This window comes from Onychostruthus taczanowskii, unplaced genomic scaffold (assembly GCF_017590055.1).
Source record: "Onychostruthus taczanowskii isolate IOZ18803 unplaced genomic scaffold, ASM1759005v1 scaffold40, whole genome shotgun sequence".
Classification (NCBI taxonomy): domain Eukaryota; kingdom Metazoa; phylum Chordata; class Aves; order Passeriformes; family Passeridae; genus Onychostruthus; species Onychostruthus taczanowskii.
In genome coordinates, this window is record NW_024501460.1 from 5,753,747 (window position 1) to 5,773,580 (window position 19,834).

At 38.0% G+C, this 19,834-nt stretch overlaps 1 long non-coding RNA gene across 1 annotated transcript; it reads left to right on the forward strand.

The window, feature by feature from the left end:
• The first annotated feature begins 358 nt into the window (after positions 1-358).
• LOC121340441 lies at positions 359-8,126 on the forward strand. The gene is made up of 3 exons (XR_005953296.1): positions 359-640; positions 744-2,135; positions 7,405-8,126. It is a non-coding gene; the product is annotated as an uncharacterized LOC121340441 (long non-coding RNA).
• Positions 8,127-19,834: the final 11,708 nt, after the last annotated feature.

Below are 19,834 nucleotides of genomic sequence, written 5' to 3' on the forward strand. Positions count from 1 at the left end.
GGCGGCGGCGGGAATGATCCTGCCGGGAGCGGATCCTGCCGGGAGCCAGCGGGGTTGCATGAGGTATTAGTAGGGAGGTCTTCGCCGTGAGGGCCCTGAGATAGAGGAACACGTTTCCAGAGAAGCTGTGGGTGTCCCATCCTTGGGAGCGTTCTGGTCTGGAGCTCTGAGCAGCCTGGTCCCGTGGAAGGGTATCCCTGCGCCTGGCAGGGCGTTGGAACTGGGTGCAGAGGAACACGTGTCCAGGGAAGCTGTGGATGTCCCATCCTTGGGAGCGTTCTGGTCTGGAGCTCTGAGCAGCCTGGTCCCGTGGAAGGGTATCCCTGCGCCTGGCGGGGCGTTGGAACTGGGTTTGGGAGCGCTCTGGTCTGGAGCTCTGAGCAGCCTGGTCCCGTGGAAGGGTATCCCTGCGCCTGGCAGGGCGTTGGAACTGGGTGATTTTTAAGGTCCCTTCCGACCCAAGCCCTTCTGTCATTCTGTGGGCCTGTTGAACGACGTCGCTGCGGTTAATTCGCCTTTCCGGGCTCGGCCTGGCTGTGCCGGGCTGCGGGGAAGGGCTCCTGGGGCTGGGGCAGGGCTCCTGGGGCTGCCTCCCGCACCGGAGGGGACAGCTTTGTCACCAGCCTTCCCGCCTTTTAACGTGAGTATTAGGTTTAAGATCACTGCTGCCTGTCTGCTAACGGGAGCTTAGCACAGAAATGCCGAAACTTTGCTAACCTGTATTTCATTTTTAATTTCAACAGGTGATTTGAGCTGTCTTTTATGGCGTCATTTTTCTCATGCAGGACCCTCCCTTCTTTGAGATAATCGTAAAATCTGCAGACATCCCTAGGGCTGGAATCTGAATGTCGTTGCTCCCCAGACTTTGGATAATACACTAGAAATCATGAAGCGGATTTTAACTCTTGTTTATTGTCTTTTCACAGATTCACAGACTATTCTGAGTTAGAAGGGATCCACAAGGATCCTCGAGTCCAGCTCTTAAGTAAATGTCCCATAGGGGATTGCATCCACCACCTTGGTGTTACCAGCTCCATGTTCTGACCAACTGCAACTCCTGAAATGTAACAAATTTAACTACAAATATTGATGTGTTCTTTCAATGAACCCACACATCACCATGAGGGCATCACAATGTCCCAGCTGTATGCTGCTCTGCTTGAGGATTTTGAAGGCCAGATTGCCTGGTCTGGTGGAAATATTTCTGGTGGAGATACATAGGTGCAAGCTCTGCCATTTCACAAGCAGGATCAAAAGTAAGATCAGGAGACACCTGGTTCAAATCCGTGAAGTTGATATGGCATGTCGAATTTCAGGCTGTCCTAAAATGGACCAAGGTAAAAGTGAGCTTTGGAGATGAAAAGAATGAAAACAAAGACAATCTTGAAAAAAATTACTCTCTTGTTGCATGTGTGTCAGGTGCCTTAAAATAAGAGTCCTTGCTGCTGTGGCATGAGCTCAAGCATAGTCCTCATGCATCACTCCTGAGAAATGACCACCTTGTTTGGAGAAGTAGCAGCTTATTTTCAACTTGAAGAACCCTGCAGTGCTGACTTCTCTTCCATATTCCAAGAGAAAGGACAGATAAACCCAGTGTATGCCTCTTAGCATCTGTCACGTTTCCAGTGTTAGAATCCAGATATTTGCTGGGGAAATTAAAAGTCCCTAAGGCTCAATCAAGGTGTAAACATCATAGGAAAATCAATTGAAAGCTGGATCTAAATGCTCACCTCACCCTATGGAGGGTGCTTGTGCCTTAAAGCTGGGTTCTGAGAGAAGCAGCATTTCTGAATGTGTGGAATGTAGCACTAGAGCTGAAAGATGCTGAGAAAATTCATTTAAAGGGCCGTGATGTGGATCGTGGCTTTAAATGTGTTTATTGTCACATGACTGAGTAGATCTTAATGGAAAACCATTGAAGATCACACATGTGAATAAAAGAAACCTTTCAGTGCTTCATCTGTGAAAGTGCTTTTATATCACTTTATAAAGTGCCTGGAAAGTGCCCAGAAACAGCCATCAGAGGAAACCTCATCTCAGTGCACATCATCTGGAACTGAGCAGATAAGCAATCTTCATGTAGCTTGCTTGGCATTATGAGGATGTGGTTATGTGCCCACACAGTGATTTTACCAGTAAGTCAGGTTTTATTTTTTGCTCTCATCTAGTTGCCTCCTCAGCTTAAGCTTATTGCTGGAAATAACTTTGTTTGGTCAATGCAAAATGTATTGGAGCTTTTCAGTATGGACTGTAAATGCTATTACCAGAAGCTACTGTAAAACAGCTTCATGCTGGTTTGAGCAAAGAAAACATAAGAACTGTAAAAATTCTAAAAATGTGTTGTAAATGTTCACATTTTGATGATGTTCATTCTGCAAAATCCTTTCTCATTTAATATTTTGAATTATGACTGTTTCTATGAGTAGTTGACCATCATATTCTAACAATTTCAATATTAGTAGCTTTTTAATGACTCTTAACATTACTGTGAAGGTACTTTTATCTAGGTGAATACCTTTTAGCTCTGCATTTGGTGACATTTCTTATAGCTAAATATTATCTCCATTTTTAAATTAAAGACCATGACTAGAATAATCTGTCCTAAATCATAAAAGGACATTGTTCCAGTATTCTAGTTGTGTTCCACTTTGCATTAACTACAAATCTCACTTTTGTACCAATTACACTTTTTCCCTCATTGCTTAAATAATGTTTCTGTTAGTAATTTCAAGTGCTTTGCCCTCCATAAAACTATGCATTTAGTGCTCACCTTCATGTCTGTAGGTAAAAATCTTGAATGACAGTGCACAAAGGTAGCCTGGGCGTTTTTCTGTTTAACCATTCAGTATTGCAGGTGGTTGCAGTGATTAATTGATTTTAGCAAGGTTGCCCTGGCTGCTGCTAGGATGTAAAGCAAGTTCTTGCTTCGTGGGTTGAACTACTGCTTTGGTTCTGATTGCTCAGTATGGCCAAGTGAAAGAAGAGGTGATTGTCAAATAAGGTGATGGCTCATGGGTGTGTGCTGGAGTTTGTGGCAGTGGTCAGGTAAGGAAACAGCCAAGTTTAGGAATGTGAAGGAATGGGGAATGACAGGGCGTCCTGTGGCGGCAGCCAGGCATCTGTGTGGTGATGTAGGGTTTAGATCAGATTGTGAAGGGTTTTGATGGAAAGGTTTAGATTGCATTACGAGTTATGCTGTCTAGTTTTGATGCCTTTGTTGTCTTTGGGATATATGGGCTTGTTCTGAGGTTTTTACTGCTTGACAGGGCGGGAGATAGAATTTTTTAAAAGGTTATAGCAGAATTTCTGCTATAGGAAAAGTAACAGAGAAAACAGTAATTTTTAGAACTAAAAGCAAAACAGGTTTTTTATTTGCTTCACTATGACTTACAGTGTCCTCTTAATTGTGACTGTAAGCCAAGAACAAGGCTGCAGTCCAATATAACCTTTTCTCTAAGGGGGTAGGAAGGAGAGCACATGGAAGGACAATTGAAATTCACAGTACTTCAAAACAGAGATGACTACAGCAGTGAAAAAATTTATGAGTACTTATACAAACTGTTGGTTTAAGTGAGAGGAGAACTGCTTTTTATTAACAAATTATAAATTGTCTCTTGACTGAGTATTTTCATTCCTTTTGGGTGGGAGGTGTGGGGATTAGAAATCCTTCTTCCTTACAACTATAGTGAGAAAACCTGGAACTGGGTTTCCTGAGATGCTCTTTTGGCAATTTCCATTATATGTGGGGGCGTTGAACTTTGAAGATTATAACTTACTGTTCATTGTTATGTTAACATGCAGAAAGTTTACTTAATTTTAGTTTCCTAGTGAAAAATGTAATAGGTTAAATACTTCACAATTTTTTAAGCTCTTCGTAGTGTGGAATTTTAATTTTTAAAAGATTTTTTTCTTAATATTATCACATTTTTGTGATAAATGTGAGCAAAGGAAACCTTTCTAAATATTTATTTAACACCATGCTAATTTCTATACATTTCTATACATTTTTGAGGAGCAAAAAAAACAATAAAGAAACTAAGAAATTTCAACTTGCTAATGTTTTTCAGATGTTTCATTCTGTTAAAGGAAGCTTTACTGTAGAGTTATACTGTTGTCTGCAGATTCCTTGTGCTTGTGGAGCTGGTACAATGAGATTCTTCCTGCTGGCTATGGGGATGGTTTTTGAAATAGTTTTAAGCACAGCTTCTTAGCACTAAGCTTGTGTTTAACTTTGTGTCAAGTTCTCGCTGTAATTGCTAACATTATTTGGTTCAACATGCTTGTTGTAGCTTTTAACCTACTTGAAAGCCTAACTGGTTAGTGGAAAGCAAAGTACAAATTGAATCTTAAATCTTAAAAAAAGAGTTCAGAAGTTGCTGCGAAGTTGAGTTATTTTATATTAAAAGATATATTTATATTTATATATATAATATATTTATATTTACAAAAAAGGGCTAGTGGTCTCAATTGCATTTCCCTTTAAAAAGAAATCATCTGTGCAAAACCTGCAACCTCCTACCACTACTTTTTCCAGACCAAATTTAGACTGTCAGCAGATGTGCTTAGAAGAAAATGGACACGTAAACGGTGTTGTGTCTGCCACTAAAAATAATCCTTTGAAGCTTGGGTATTCTGAAGTCTCTGTTCCTTCAATATTTTTCATATGCTCCATAATTCACAATAAAATAACTCCCTGCAAGCGCATATTTTGCTAACTCATTTTTAATTGTGGTTTGAAATCTTTGAGAGCTCCTTGTTACTGTGTTTTGGTTTGTTTTGGCTTTTGTTCTGTTTTGACATTGTGGATGCATTAAGGATTCTTAGAGCTGAGATAACCTTGGATTTGCTACCACAGTCCCCATGTCAAATTATGTATATCTTCATAATTAATAATTGCTCTTTCTTCTTAAATGCTGTGCATCTCAGCCAGATTTGGCCTCATATTGCCTAAATAACCACAAAATACTTAAATACTACATAGGAGTTCAGTTTGAACATTTATGTTAATAACTTTAACATGGATAAATGTATTTCTTCTATTTTAGATTAACGTATTTTATCTGGTTTAAGCTACTGCAACAAACTATAGCTTTTAATACAGCTAAGGAATGGATCAAGGTCTGCAAGCATCTGTGCAAGCATAGGTGCTGTTTCTAACTGTACTGAATTCAAGATGTGCAGTTATTTTTCTTTTTTTTTCTCTTTCAGTGCTAAATATTTGCTTAATACAAGTGTATGTACAAGTAAATTTGCTTTAATTGATGGAAGAAGGCTTTAAAACTCATTAAGATAGATTAGAACGGTGGTTTGGAGGGCAGGGAGGAAGGATTAGGAATTTCTTAGAGTTTGCTTGAGAGCACTCAACAAGGATCCCCATCTTTCCAAGGCAGCAGGTGGGCTGGGATGTGGCAGATGCATTGAGCTTGCAGCTGAGCAGCTCTTGCATAGGTAGAGGAGAAAAGACAACATTCAGTGCAGGAAATCTGGATGGCAGGACATGATGAGATGCTTGGGTTTTGAGTACTTCTTAGGTTGAGTTTCTGATGAGCTCCTTTTGCCAATTGATAATTGCTTGGTTGGATAACTAGCTGTTAGTTTAAAAGGAAATTCTGCCTTGTTAAGTATGTAGCAGCAAGTCTGTCTTCCTTTGTCAAGTGTTTCTTCATCTCAGTGAAGCTTTATTTCCATCAGCAAGAGGTAGAGATCCTTGCTTCATACAAGGAAGACTCTATTACCTTAATATTTTGTTGTTTGTTGTGTTGCTAAACTGGGATTGGGGATGCTGTACTGCTGAGAATGTCAAAGCTGAAGGATGCTTCGTGTCTGAAGCTTTTGTGGCTTTAACTTTATGTCCATGTGACTGAAGTAACACCAGAATTGTAATACTCTTCGTGACGACCATCTACGTTCAATATTCAGTTTAGATCTATTTTTACCCAAGAGTTTAGTCTCTTTCTGGTTTCTTTTTGGACATTTAATGATGTCAAATGTGCAAATCAACCAAAATGATTCAGCCAATTTTCTAGAAGGTATATGGGGAAAACTTCCTGTTCATAATGTTTTCAAGTAGAGCCTGCAAGACTGTGAATACCTTTTATTTAAAAAGCCCTAACAGTCCATGGCTTGAAGGAAATGTATAAGCATTTTTCAGCAGGTGTCTTCTGTTAGAACAGTTGGAAGGCCACATCCTGATGGAAAGATCTGTTGAGATTTGGCCTTTTCAATGTCTCTGAAAAATGCATTGAACAATGACAATACCTTACTGCAGGAAGCTAATTGTGACAGACTATTTTAGAGAGGCAGGGACAGGAACTAGGAAGACTTGCCAGTTTCCTTTGGCACCTGGCTTGCAAAGTTTTTTAATTCTTTTATAGACAGCATATAAAAGATGTTGGATACTGAACACCATTGGGGCTGGAAAACCTGTGAGCTGTTGCCAGAGATAAAGACGAAATGAGGAGATGAACTTAAGCAGAATTTTGCATGTTAGGAAAAGCGATAATGGGTCATGGCAAAGTGGGCAAATAGTAAAATAATAGGGAGTCTCAGAAAATGATAATAACTTGGACCATAGTTTGGTCTGAAGTGGACAGAAGGATTTAGTCTCAGACACGTAAATCAGCATTAAATTAACAGGGTGCACAATCACTTCTATTTACTGTTGCTGCCATTACTCAAATGACAGTTCAAGCATCAAAGTTTTGGGGTGTGTGAGTGTATATATATATATATATATATATATAATTCCCCATTGTGAAACCTGGCATTACTGTTTTAACTTCTTAGGTATTTTGATTCCAAAAATGAAACCTAAAACTTGTTGAGTGTTGAAAAGAAAACAAAATCATAAAAAAAAAATTAAGAGAACTCTCAATACAGGTCAAAAAGCCAAGCACTCATCTGTGTGGGTGGGTACACTTGCAAAATTTTCAATTGCCTGATTTGCCTGTATGCAAATTTCTGCTCCCACTGATCCTTTTGAAATTCGTTGTGTAGAATGGGTGGTGCTTCATTAGCCTTGCTTTATTCTTTAGAGAGCAGAGTAGATACACAAAAAACAATGAGATTAAGGTTACCAAGGCAACTTTAATTTTGGCAATACCTAATTTTTATTTCTTGTCTTGGCAACCTTAAGGAGTTGAGGTTTTGTTTGAGTTTTTTAATAACAGCTTTTATTTTATGTTGTGGGAAATATGTTGGGAATTTACCTTAATATACTAAAATAAATGACCAGAAATGCTGTCTTCTTCAGCAGAATGTACTGCTGTATGTTCTGAGTTACTAGGTTCTACATTGCTATACCCCATGAATGTGCCATACAGTGGCTATGTAAAAGTTCATATAGTTTCTTATTTATGAACTTTATAGTTCAAAAGTTTCTTATTTATGTCCTGTGACATACAGAGCCTTCATAGTTACTGGCTTCATCTCCATCACAACATCCTTACATGTGTTGGTGGTGTCTTGACTGAACCAGGCTGGTGCACACTGGATTGGAGAGTCAGGTAAGTGTTTATTTATGCTTGAATACAGCAAATGAGAAAAGCAGTAAGATTCTTAAATATTTTTTATCTGTACATGATCACAAAACTGGCAATTTATCCTCCCTTTTCTCTTAGTCACTAGAGACTCCGGAATGCAGCAGAATTTGTAATCTGATGCTTGCTGTGTCATCACATTAAAAGGAGTGGGCAATTTAATAAATAAGGCTTGGTGAGACTGGGTGAGGAAAAAGTCTTTAAATTTTTCTTCCTGTAAACAGCAGTCTGCTGAAATGTCTCACATGATCAGGTTCTGCTTTTTACAAATTATCTTCAGAGCTGGTACTACAGTTTTGAGATTGATTTATTTATATAACAATTAACATCAGCTTTTATATCTTGTTTGTAAACTTTTGGGAGGGTGGTGAAAGGACAATTTTTGGTATTTTAGTAGTTTGTTGCCAGTACAAAAGCAGTAATATACAAACTTGTCAGCGCCAAAAAAATTGAGTCAAATTAAATTATTCTATGCCAAATGATACTTCCATGGTTGAAAGTATTTAATTTACTCTGAAACAAACATCAGGTATCATCTCAATCAGGCTTTTTTCACCCTAATTTTGCAAAGTATGGTATATATTTCAAAGTGTATGCAGCACTCTATTTCTTAAGATTATATCTTGGTTTGACATTTCACTGATCTTTGTATTCGTCTTAACATAATTAGCATTTTATGTTATTTTAACAATTTTTCGATATTCATAACATAATGAAAATCAATTCCTTGTAGCATGGTAGCTGTATTATGTAAAAAAGCTGGTTGTTCTTTATCTGCATGTATTATGATCACTGGAAGTTTACCTGAGGAAACTTAGAAAACACAGGAATGCTAGAAATGTGCATTGTAGGATAAAGCTTTTATATGATAAATACATTGTAATCTGGTAAAACAAAGCAATTCAGGTCAAATGAGAAACCTGAAAATCATGTTTCTCCTTCCTGCATTGTCACTTTTAAAAAGAAAGGGATATTTATTGTCATGGCAAGTACGTGAAATCCAATAGTAACTTGTGAAATGCTGTCATTTTTATGATTGTAATTTGTGCTTACCTAATTTTTTTTTCTTTCGCTGTGCTGAGCAGTACTTTAGCAATTTTGTAATGCAACTGTGCATCCAGTAGTGATAGTCTGTATTTCCAAGAGATGTGTGAATGGCAGTTAAACATGTCTGTAAACCTATTCATTGTATTTGCAGTATATACAAAATAAAACAGAGCAGTTCGTTCCTCAAAATTACTTATCTTTAACTTGCATCTAATTTTGCCCCACAGGTTAAAAAACCCCAAACAACACAACAAATGAACAAACAAAAACCAACTCAAACAAATTACTTTTCTTGAGAAGCTCTTGTGTGTTTCACAAATATAGCACAGAATGAGAAGCAAGGTTTATGTTCTCTACAGCTTTGTCTTTCCTCACCTGAAATTTTCATATCTCAGATTTTTAAGTCTTTCCATCACTGATGGTATTTTAAAATATTGGTGTAGTTCATTTTGGGTTTCTTTTTGAATTGGTTTACTTAGCTTATTTCTTAAATGGCAATCCAGAGAAGAGTTGAAGGAGCATATGGAAAATTACAGAACTGCTTTCATCTTAATTTCGGGATCAGGTATTCAAAACCAGATATCAGTTGAGTGGACATCACAAGCAAAACCACAAATGGAAGAGAAGGAAGAAGCCTGAAGATAATCCTGTGTGTTTCAACACAAAAGCAACTTGAAAGAAGGATTCAAGCTAATTTAAATGTAGTATGTACAGTAAGTATGATCTGTATTATAGCAAAACTTGCTATTTTGTTTCTTAATTACAGATTGGTAATCTGGCACATCTTTTATTTGCTGATTTACTTACATATTTTTGTGAGAAAGTTGCTCTTTGATAGCCTGAACAAAAATAAAAATAGCTGCCTCCTACTTGGTTTGTGATAGTACCAGTCTTTGGAACAAATCAAGCATGTGCTGATCAAAAGGTGCAGCTAAGGTTTTTTTGGTGTAGTTCATTGCAGGCAATAACAAAGTACAGGCACTGAAATAGATTCTTTCAGGAGCCAAGAGAAATGCCATGAGACTTCTTGAAATGCTGCAAGTTAACTAGGTGAAAAAACAGCTTCCTTTTGGTCATGGCTGCATTTTTAAGAGGAACAGTAACTGAAGCACCAATTTTATCAGTTAATGTAAAATTCTACTTATCTGCACTTGTAAGGGTTAACACCAAGACTTTGCCTGACCTCAAGTGCGTCCTTTCTTCCAAAGAGATTTTGAGAAGGCATTTGATGCTTTCCTGTTATTCAGAAAAGATATCTTTTTCTTTGATAAAGAAAATAATAATCTCTAGCCATCACCTGTCCATGAGTTGACATTACAAAATATCAAAATCTGATAGCTTTTCTAATATTTAGGTACAGAAACTTGAGTACATCTCTTTCTCTGGGTTTCTTCTAAATATGTGCATTTGGCTGGGGGTGCTTTCTCTTTTTGTTGTTGTTTATGACCATACATGCTTGTTACATTGTCAGAAAACATTTTTGCAACATTTTGACTAGAGAAGTCACTTTCTTACTTTTACAGTTGTGTATCATAAATAAATTCAAATAATCAAAGCTTTTTCCCCAAAGGCTTCTTTGTCCCACTGTTTTCTAGGACTTAAGTAATTGTCTATACTGAATCTGGCTTTCCTCATTTGAAGTTATTGCTCATGTGGAAAATAATAAATACATGTTTTAGTAGCTCTCTGAAATTGGTATAATAAAAAGAAAGCAAAAATGGAATTTGGGTTCAGCTAGTCAAAGGCCTAATTGCCTGAAGTGGGCTAGAGCCTTTTTGTTAGTAGGTAGGGAACAGACCAATGTGTTGATGGTGTACCTTGCACATAGACATCTGCCTTCTGGGCTTTTTTTAAATCAAGTAGTCAGTTAACAAAACTTACCACTGTTTTAAGTGGCAGAAGTAAGCACTTACTTGCACATAGACATCTGCCTTATGGACTTTTTAAATCAAGTAGTCTTACCACTGTTTTAAGTGGCAGAAGTAAGCAGTTTAAATTGTTACATTATTACAAGAGTTACCTGTGGAGTTGCACTGGAGTATGACATCCCGAATTTTATCTGAGGTTACATTTGGAATGTGATGTCTGATGTATGTGCTACAGCTCTGTTTTGAAGGAAAAATGAGCTTTTATGGGCTGGGTTTCTGGAGCTCTCCCTGGAAGAGGGAGATTAAGAATTTACTTGAACTTTTTGTACCTACTTTTGATTTGAGCTTTGCTTGACTTCTGTACAGCAAAACAAACTTCGTGTCAACACTGTTCATTTCCTACAGTCCCCCTGAGGTGCAAACTCGTAAAATTGGCATTGGCCGTAGTCCCAGCCTGCAGCTGTCCTGTAATTCTTTCCACTAAAGGCCCTGTTCCCACAGCGGAGCGGGATCTGTGGGGAATCACAGCCAGCTCAGTGGTGTGTCCTGCGGCACAGATGGACTAGCTGGTGGCAGAAGGGTGTGAGGATAACCCTGCTGTGCTTGCTGTGACAGAGACGGGCTGTGCCCTGCACAGCTTCAGAGCAAGCTGCCTCATTTTCTCTTTGCCCCACAATTGCCTCTCGTTATGCTCAGATTATCAGATACACGTGGGAAGCATATTTTAGAGTCTATGGTTACTGTAAAGCTTCAAGGAATTCCTTTAAACTGAGAAAGATCTGCTGTCAGGAGGTTACAGCAAAGCGCTGAAAGCGTTACCTGGGAATCCAGCTGTGTTCCTGGCCGTGCGCTTTGTTTGTGTTCTTCCAGGAGGGGGCAGCAGATGAACAACATCAGAGGCTCTTACTTTCCAAACGCTTTTCCAGTGTCCCACTCCGCCTGTGAATCCCAGCAGGGGCTCCATACCTACGGGAGGGTTTAAAATTATAATTCCTACCTGTTTGCTACAAGGACAGCTGGAATGTGTGACTCGGAAGTCTTCATTCTGTTCAGTATTAAGCAGTAGAATTTATTCAGCAAAATCGATCTTGAGTTTATAGAAAGGGCAGTTCAATATTGAGAATTAAGATTTTATGACTATGGCAGTAGGTGTGTATATATTATAAAGGATAAAGTAACCAAGAAACCCAGCCCCATGAGCTTATTAGTTAATGCCACCTAAGTCTTATTTAACATCTTTCAAATAGTTATTTTCTATCAAGTTGCACATTACAATTCAAAATAATGTTCTCATAGCCTTTTTTCTCCCATCAGAAAATAAAACTAAGAATACACTAAATCTAGTGATGCTTTTAATTTGTGTGTGATTAATGTGCTTATGTACATTCTGTGCTTGTGCATTCTGCTGACAGAGCTTGGGAGTTAAAGTCCTCAATTCACAGGCAGTGCTAACGATGCTAAAGAATACAACTAAGTTTTATTGTCTTATTTCAGCCACAAAGTGCAGTTTTATCATCTAAAACTTTATAGAGGTATACCATATTACTGATTGGGAGTATAGTAGGGTATTTTTTAAAACAGTAGGGGAAATGCTGATTATTACCTACCATTGTGAATTTCTTGAAAGTGTGTGGCTGTAATTCTGTTTAAGTTGCAGATCAAGCAGTTAACAAAAAGCTGCAGAGAGACAGCAGTCCCGCCTTTTGAGCTGCTAAGTTTTATGCAGTAGTTTATGTAAAGAAAAGAAAAAACATAGTGGCTTCTGTGAGTATCAGCTGCTATAATCAGTGTGCAGAAGCTAACTGGGAAGAATGAAACTAATTCCTGACAGGACTGATTCGCTCATAGACTTGCCTTGATTATTTTCATTAAAATTGTGTCGTAATGCATGTGGGACCTTTATGGAGCCTAAAACTTTATCAAGTGACTTGTCTTTTTCTTTTCTTTTGTGGTGATTTTTCCTTTTCAAAGATTACAAGTGTTTAAGAGAAGAGGAGGGGATAATCACAAAGATTTATTCAGAATGGCACAACTTGCCTTTCAGAGTTGCCTTTCATCTTAAATCCCACTGTTTAAATCACAGATTTTTCCATATAGGCCCCATGGTTCTCCTGAGGTCACTGATTTAGCAGCTTTTATGCATCAAACACTTCAACTCCCCTGAGTATTTAAGTTCCTTCATGCAAGTTCAGAGCTTTTATTCTTTGAGCAATGTAAGCTTTATTTTTCTAGTGCAGGAAAGATCCACACAAATAACTGAGGATTAAATTCCCTTTTTCCTCTTTCTTGTTTTGAATACTGTTGCATAAAATAACTCTATGATTCAATCTTGCTTTGTATAGTAATTAGCAGGAAGACTTTTGCCAGTAGAAGTCTTGAATATAGTATAAGTTAATTCCATAGTATTCTAAAATACTTCATTTTCTGAGTGTCTGGTCTTGAATTGCTTTCACAAATATGTCATTAAAATAGCTCTGATTTCCTTATAGACTACTTAAAGAATGAGTAATCCTGTTTATTACATCTAATATATGAATGTATTACATGTTTTTGGGAATAATATTTACTCAGCTATTAATTATTTACAGTGTGTTTTGAAAGGACATAGTTTCCTTTTGCTGGAAAGGTCAATAATCTGGATGAATGTGTAAGCACTTTTTAAACCTGCTATAGTTGGTTTTCACAGGACAAGGATTTTGAACTTCTGTGCTTGCATTTCTCTCTTTGAAATTATTGTGTGTTAAAGATGTGCTTTTAGAGCATTAAAGACTTGTGCTTGAATTTGTGAACAGCCAGTGCTTCCTCTGTTGTTCCTGAGGTATACTGATGTGGATAGATGGATGGAACGTAGGAGAATAGAGATAGTGATGAAGGCAATCTCACCCCTAAGGAGTTACAGCTGAATTAGGAACAGGCCTGCCCTTAACAGGCCACAGCTTGATCCAGTTTGGATGGGTACTGTAAAAGAGTAGGTTGGCTGGTCGAGAAATTAAGTTAGTTAGAGTTTGTTGGCTGTGCTGTGAGGAAGATGGAGTCAGTACTGAGAGGAGCTGCCCATGAGAAATCACCAAGAAAGTATGGAGCTTTTGCAATAAGATAACAACATACTGAGGATGGTGAGGGAGATAATCCAGAAAATCAAGGAGTTTGGGATAACAGATCTGTAGTGTGCATTGGCCTTTTCAAATGTTTTGCCATTTCTCTTCCAAGGAATCTTCTCTTTGTATATTAGCACATACATAATTTTCATATGGAGTTTTCCCCCCTTTTTAAATAAATTCCTTTTGCTGGCCTGAAAAAGGAGACCAAAAAATTCTAGAAAGCTTTGGTAGATCATTCAAACATCAAAATAGAACAATCCAGTATGATCATGTTGCATCATGCAGTATTGGCTGCTAGGAAGTTAATTCAACACAGCAAACCATGTCATTTTGGGAATATAAATAAATAATTGAAAGATAATAAACTGAAGTATTTTATTGTATCCAGGGCTGATAGGCATCTTTGTTCTCTTATCTTGCCCATAGTGGTATGAATCTTTCCTAACTAATAGCTTTAAATACTCATGATAAAACACATTAAAAGCCTAAATTAACACAGTAACTGAGAAACGTAATCCCTTCAGACCACTTACACAGGAACAATAGGTGATGATTTTCCAGCTGTGACAGGATTCATTTCCTTTCTGACAGGAAACATTCTTGTAGTTAGCTTTCCAGAAACCCATGGGAATGCATGCTGGCATCAAAGCCCTTCAATGCCAGCACTGGGAGTGGGGAACAAGGTCTCTCTGACCCAGCAGGTGCAAACACACATATGGATGTCCTCTTCATGTTACCAGTTACATAAATTGCTCAGAGAGGAAAAAAAAGTACTCCACTGTTGAGTATTGTGTGCTGTGTAGGAGTGATTATTTTGTGACATGAAAAGGATTGCTAGAAAAAAAGGGTTTTTTTTCCCTACTGGTAGTTTTCTCTCTTATGTTGAATATGCAAAAACCAAACACTATAATCCTGATTTTAAAAAACAGGGAAATATTTAACTGATGGGTTTTTTAATGGCAATTAGGGATATTGATCTTTAAGGATATGTTTGATCCTGGTTTAGAATTTGTGTTCAGAAGACACCTATGTAAAGATATAAATACTGCAAAGACAAGGACTGCTTATGTTCCTGGCTTGTTAACTGAAAAGGGTGTCTTTGCTAGTTCAGGGGGATGTGGACTTTAACCACACCTTTTTTTCCTCTTCTGGTGCTCCACGGCCAGATTAGAAATAGGAATGTCTTCTCAAAACTTTTAAAATCAACTTGCATGTGTAGGCATATTTGAAGATTTTCACTATCACAGAGTTGGGTTTCCACCTTGACTACATTCTCTTTCATTTTCTAGAAAGCTCCCTACTTCAGCTTTTTGTTTTGAATTTCATTGAACCTCTGTCAAAGGCCCAGTCTCTGTGACTGATGCTCTGGCATTCTTTCTGACTCAACCAAGTGATTTGTTTAAATAGACTTTGCATTGCCATGGTTATAGTAAACCCATATTCTGGGGGTAAAAAAAGGCTGTTACATTAGAAATTCTGAATTACACAGAAGAAAGTACCTTGTAGCACTGTCTGCTTGGAACTGTTGGATCCACTCCATCTCTTTGGTATTTAAAAAGTGAAGCCTTCCTTCTTTCTTCTGAATTGAGCATTTTACAGGATTAGAAAATAAGGTTAAGTGAAAAGGATGGAAACAGGTTATGTTGGGTTAAAGCCTTCCCGAAACCTCCTGCTTGGGGTGTGCAGTGAGTGGGTGGACGGGACAGTGGGAGCCAATTCGATGCTTATGATAATACTCAAATAAAACAGCTTGTGGAGAACTTGTCCTATAGCACCTGGCAGCACAGTGGATAGGGAATATCCACCTTTGTCCTTAGTGGCAAAATTACCTTTCCCTGAGCTGAAGAAACTAAATACTCTTGCGGTCACTTGGCAGGAGTGTGGCACTCCAACACTTGAGTGCCGTGGGTGGTGCTGCATCCCGCAGCGTCGGAGCCATGGCATCACACAGGGTGGCACAGGAGAGTGGGCAGATGCCTGGCAGGAAACCTGGGTGTGAAGGGAGCTGACAGACATCTCTTGCTACTGGGACAGATGGCTCTCAATCTCTGTGGTGGCAAGTGTGCCATGTCTTCAGAGACAGACATTTGCTCTATTAAATATTCTTAGCGTATGTGGAAGCCAACTGACAGGCCTTCAAAAGTTACAGGAGAAGGAGAGTGATGGGCAAAACAGCTTGTGCTGGGAGCTTCTGGGCAGTGTGGCCAGCCACTGTTAATGGTGTTTAGGTGCATAAGTAAACAAGTGTTAAGACCCCCGCAAAATAAATTAAAATTTTGCAAAAAAAATGAAGACAGTCACTGTCAAGAAGAAGAATTGCAAATCTTGAACTGTCTCCTATTATTATGCTGCTGTGTGACCCACAGCAAACACATGTAACTAGTTTTAGGAAGCTACTTATTACCTAGGAAAATATAATTTGCTACCTTGACAGCTGCTTGTGAACAGGATGTCAGCCTCTTCCTGTTCATTTCCCCATCAACAGTTGGAGGTAAACCTAAAGAATGTTGGCTATGCAGTGGTCATGCCGTGCATTAATTCTTGAAAGATAATAGTGGTAGAACTGGTACAGGAGAGAATGCTTGTAATAATGCTGGAGTCAAATGCTGTCTTGAGGAGAATTGTTACTACACCAGGGTTGGTGTTAGGCTTAGATTCTTAACATATGTTCATTTTTCATTATTTTTTTAAAAACTCAAATGTTTTCATTGGTATGTTTTATTTTTGGACATAAAAAATGAAAATAGGTTTTCTTATGTGGAGCTTGTCCTCTGTTCAACCCTGACCATTCTGTGATTCTGTTTCATTTTTTCAGTCTGTGCTTTCTTCCTGATTAGGTTCATTTCAGGTTCCCCAGTGTAGGACTAATACTTCAAAATTTTCATGCAAATACGAAATTAAACATTGTAAATTAGATTTTGTCAGTGGGAATGTAAATGAGAAGGGTGGCATGTCCTAAGAACATACCTCTCGATGTTTTTGTTTTTGAAAGTCATTCTTTTCCTTTGTATTTGTGACCTAAATGTTCTCCTTGATGGCTTCACAGAAAATTCTTTGTGTGTTTTCTTCATTAAGTTCAAATTATTTTACCTTAATGTAATTTCCTATTGTTTTTTGAACATTTCCTGTTCTGCTACATTTCTGCTTTCTGGAATTTCTTTGGTTTTAGTTGGTGGCATAGAATACACTTGAAGCTGTCCCTCTGAACTTTGATTCAGAAGAAAATATCAAAACTCAATTTGGAAATGGTTCTGGCCAGTCTAACTTGGTTAGACTTATGGCTGAAGCCAAATCTAGATGCAGTAGGTTTGCTACTGGCAAAGCAGCCTGCAACCTTTAAGTGGCCAGAGCAGTGTCCGAGATCATGCTTCATTAGCAACAGGATCATGTGAAAGATGAGCTGTGGCTTGGAGGATGTGCTGTAAATGCTGATCCCCTGATACTCTTCTGATTTTCCCACACACACTTGGTGTTTGCCTGGAAGGTAAAGCGTCCTTCCTATTGCTTTTCATTTCCTGGTAGGTGGGAAGCTTTTCAAATGTGAGCGCTGCTCTTGTGCCACTATGGTGGCACTTGCAAACACATGCAAGTGAGAGGCCCTGCAAATTCTGGCTGTGCTCATAGAGTTGGTAAGTGCAAATAATCCCTCTGCCAGACAAATTCTGTAAATCTGGTGACTTTTAAAAAATGACAAAAACCCACTCTTTAAGGTATGCACACTCTTTGAGGTATGCACTCCTACTCAAGTCAAGCATTTACATATATTCCTGTTGGGACCTTGGCTTTGTGCATGCTTTTATGCTTAAGGGAATTGCTTTCTGGCTCTTCTTTACTGCTCTCTCTAACTACCACATAGACCCTGCTGGAACACGAATGGAACGCTAATGGGATAAATACAAAAATATCCAGTAGGTGACAGTATCAGTGCATGTGTGTGAAGGGGTACTGGGACAAGTGGTAGTAACTTACATTAAAAAAACCAAAAAACGTGTTCATTCACTAATTTTATGTCTTAATTTGGTGGTTTAGGTTCACCACGCAACTTTTTCACTGATTTATCTGCAACTTTGCTTGTTGTGTTTTGGTTCCACCGCCCCCATGGACGGAGGAAATGATCACATTCTTGCTAGTGCCAAACACATCTCCTTTTGCAGTGTTGGCAGGGCGTGTCTTGTGATAAGTGGGAGCACTAGCTGGTCTTAGTAAAACCGAAATATATGTTCCAAGTTCGTACTTAGCAGCCTTAGCGGATGTTTAAATGTTTAAATTCATGTGTGTTTAGACTCTTTACACTTAATAAAGTACTCTTTGCTTTGTTTTTGTTTTCCCCTAAAGCTGAAAGGTTTGTGCTAAGATAGGCTGATGTCCATGAATTCACTTCTTGATGTATGCAGTTGTTAGTGGAGAGAAAGTTTGGTTAGCTTGGGTTTGTTACTTATATAACAAAAAAAGAAAAAGCTTAATCTGTTCTGGTTCTTTAGCTGTCGTAATAATGGTAGCTCTGATTACAAAACTAGTGCTCTGTTTGGAGAGTCTTTTGATGTCTGAATTGAAATCTGGAAACACATTTATCAAAAGTGATAAAACACCTTGAGCTTAAAGTAAGTTCCTTCTTCACCTAGAGCTTTTCAATATCTGGTAATGGAAAAACAGGCTAAAACACTTTTTCCTAGCTTTTGTGGCAGGTGGGCAAAAATGCAGAATTGTAAACATTATCCAAATGTTGTAACAAAAAATGAATGAAATTCATATAGTGGAATGATGACTTACTGACCTTGTTACAACGATTTCCTTAGTAATTGGATACAACTTAATGACAGGGAGCTGTACTCTTGAAGTCCTGTGCTACTAAAATTCCTTTTAAAAGTAAGTAATTCTGTAATATCTGTCATGATATTTTGTCTCTTTTTGCAGTATTACTTTAGAAGCATATTTTTTTCATTTACTTGTAATAAATGGGCCCTTCTTACAGAGACCAACTATTTTGCTGCTTGCAAGTTATCAGTGTGCCTCCTTCCACCAGCCTGCTTTGCCCTGTTAGGTGCATGTTAGCCATCATGATACTATAAACACTTGCATGCTCCACTTCTGCTGTGAAACTGGTTCCATTGGAAATGAATAGTATTTTTCTTTAATAAGTCAAAAACTTATAATGACAGTCTATGAGATCAGGAAGTGAATAACTTAACTAGTGTTCATTAAAGTAAACAATAACACTGTCTGAAAGTACTCTTTTGTTGTATGTGAAATCTGTACTTAAAAAAATATTTAGTTCTTATCTGCATTATGTTCCTGACCTAAATAGTTGGGATGTTTGTAATTGCCACTTGTGAAAGCATTTGCCTGAATTGGGTAAATACAGTTAAGGCGGGGCTTTTGTTGTGTTGGGTTTTTGTTTTTTTTTTTTTTTCTTAAGTAGATAATTTCAGGTCTGTGTTGGTTTTAAGATTTTTAGGCACAATAGAATGTAACACCCTCTACTTCTGAAATTGTATCAAAAATACAATAAAATTTAAGAATACTAAAGAGGAAAAAAGAAAAAAGGAAAAAAAAGAGAGCAAAATCTAGACAAACCCCACCCAGTCCCCAAGCATACACTTTGCACCCACACAGAAACAGATTCAGTGGGCTGTGTTCAAAAGTGAGGTGTAAAGAGCAGAAATAGCACACAGATCTGAGTGTAAGCAAGACTAAGGATGGCATAACTGCCGTGATGAAATGTGCTGAAAAGTGTAGTCTATAAACCTGTACAGTATTCTCATCTAGTTAATGAGAAAATATAAATTGTTTATTTAAACTCAGTTAGAAAAGTGCATTTCTACATGTGTTGATACTTGGACATATGTGTGTGAGTATGTAACTGGGCTGTTCACAGCAATCTTTTACTTTAAGGCTTTTGTCTTATCAAGAGCTTAGAGCTGTGTAGAAGATGGGATGTAAATTTGCTCGAGATATTTGCCATATTAGTGACTTGGAAGAGGCAGATGACTGCTTCTGATGGCACATAATCTGACATCTTCACTTTTTTTTGTAGCTTTGCTGTCAAAGACTGCAAGAAGATTTCCTGAAAACTGTGTGTTTCTGATGATAGTAGAGATGGCAAGGGTTCTGTGCTGCTTTACTAATAATGTATTGGAAAATGTTTCATCTTTTGTATAAATCTTAGTATGAAGATGCATTTTTTTTTGTTTGCTAGATCAACCAATTAAATTTTTTTGTTAGGTGTGAAGGAAAAGGAAATGTGCTTTCCTATTAGGCATACTTATAAGGAAGTCTAGGG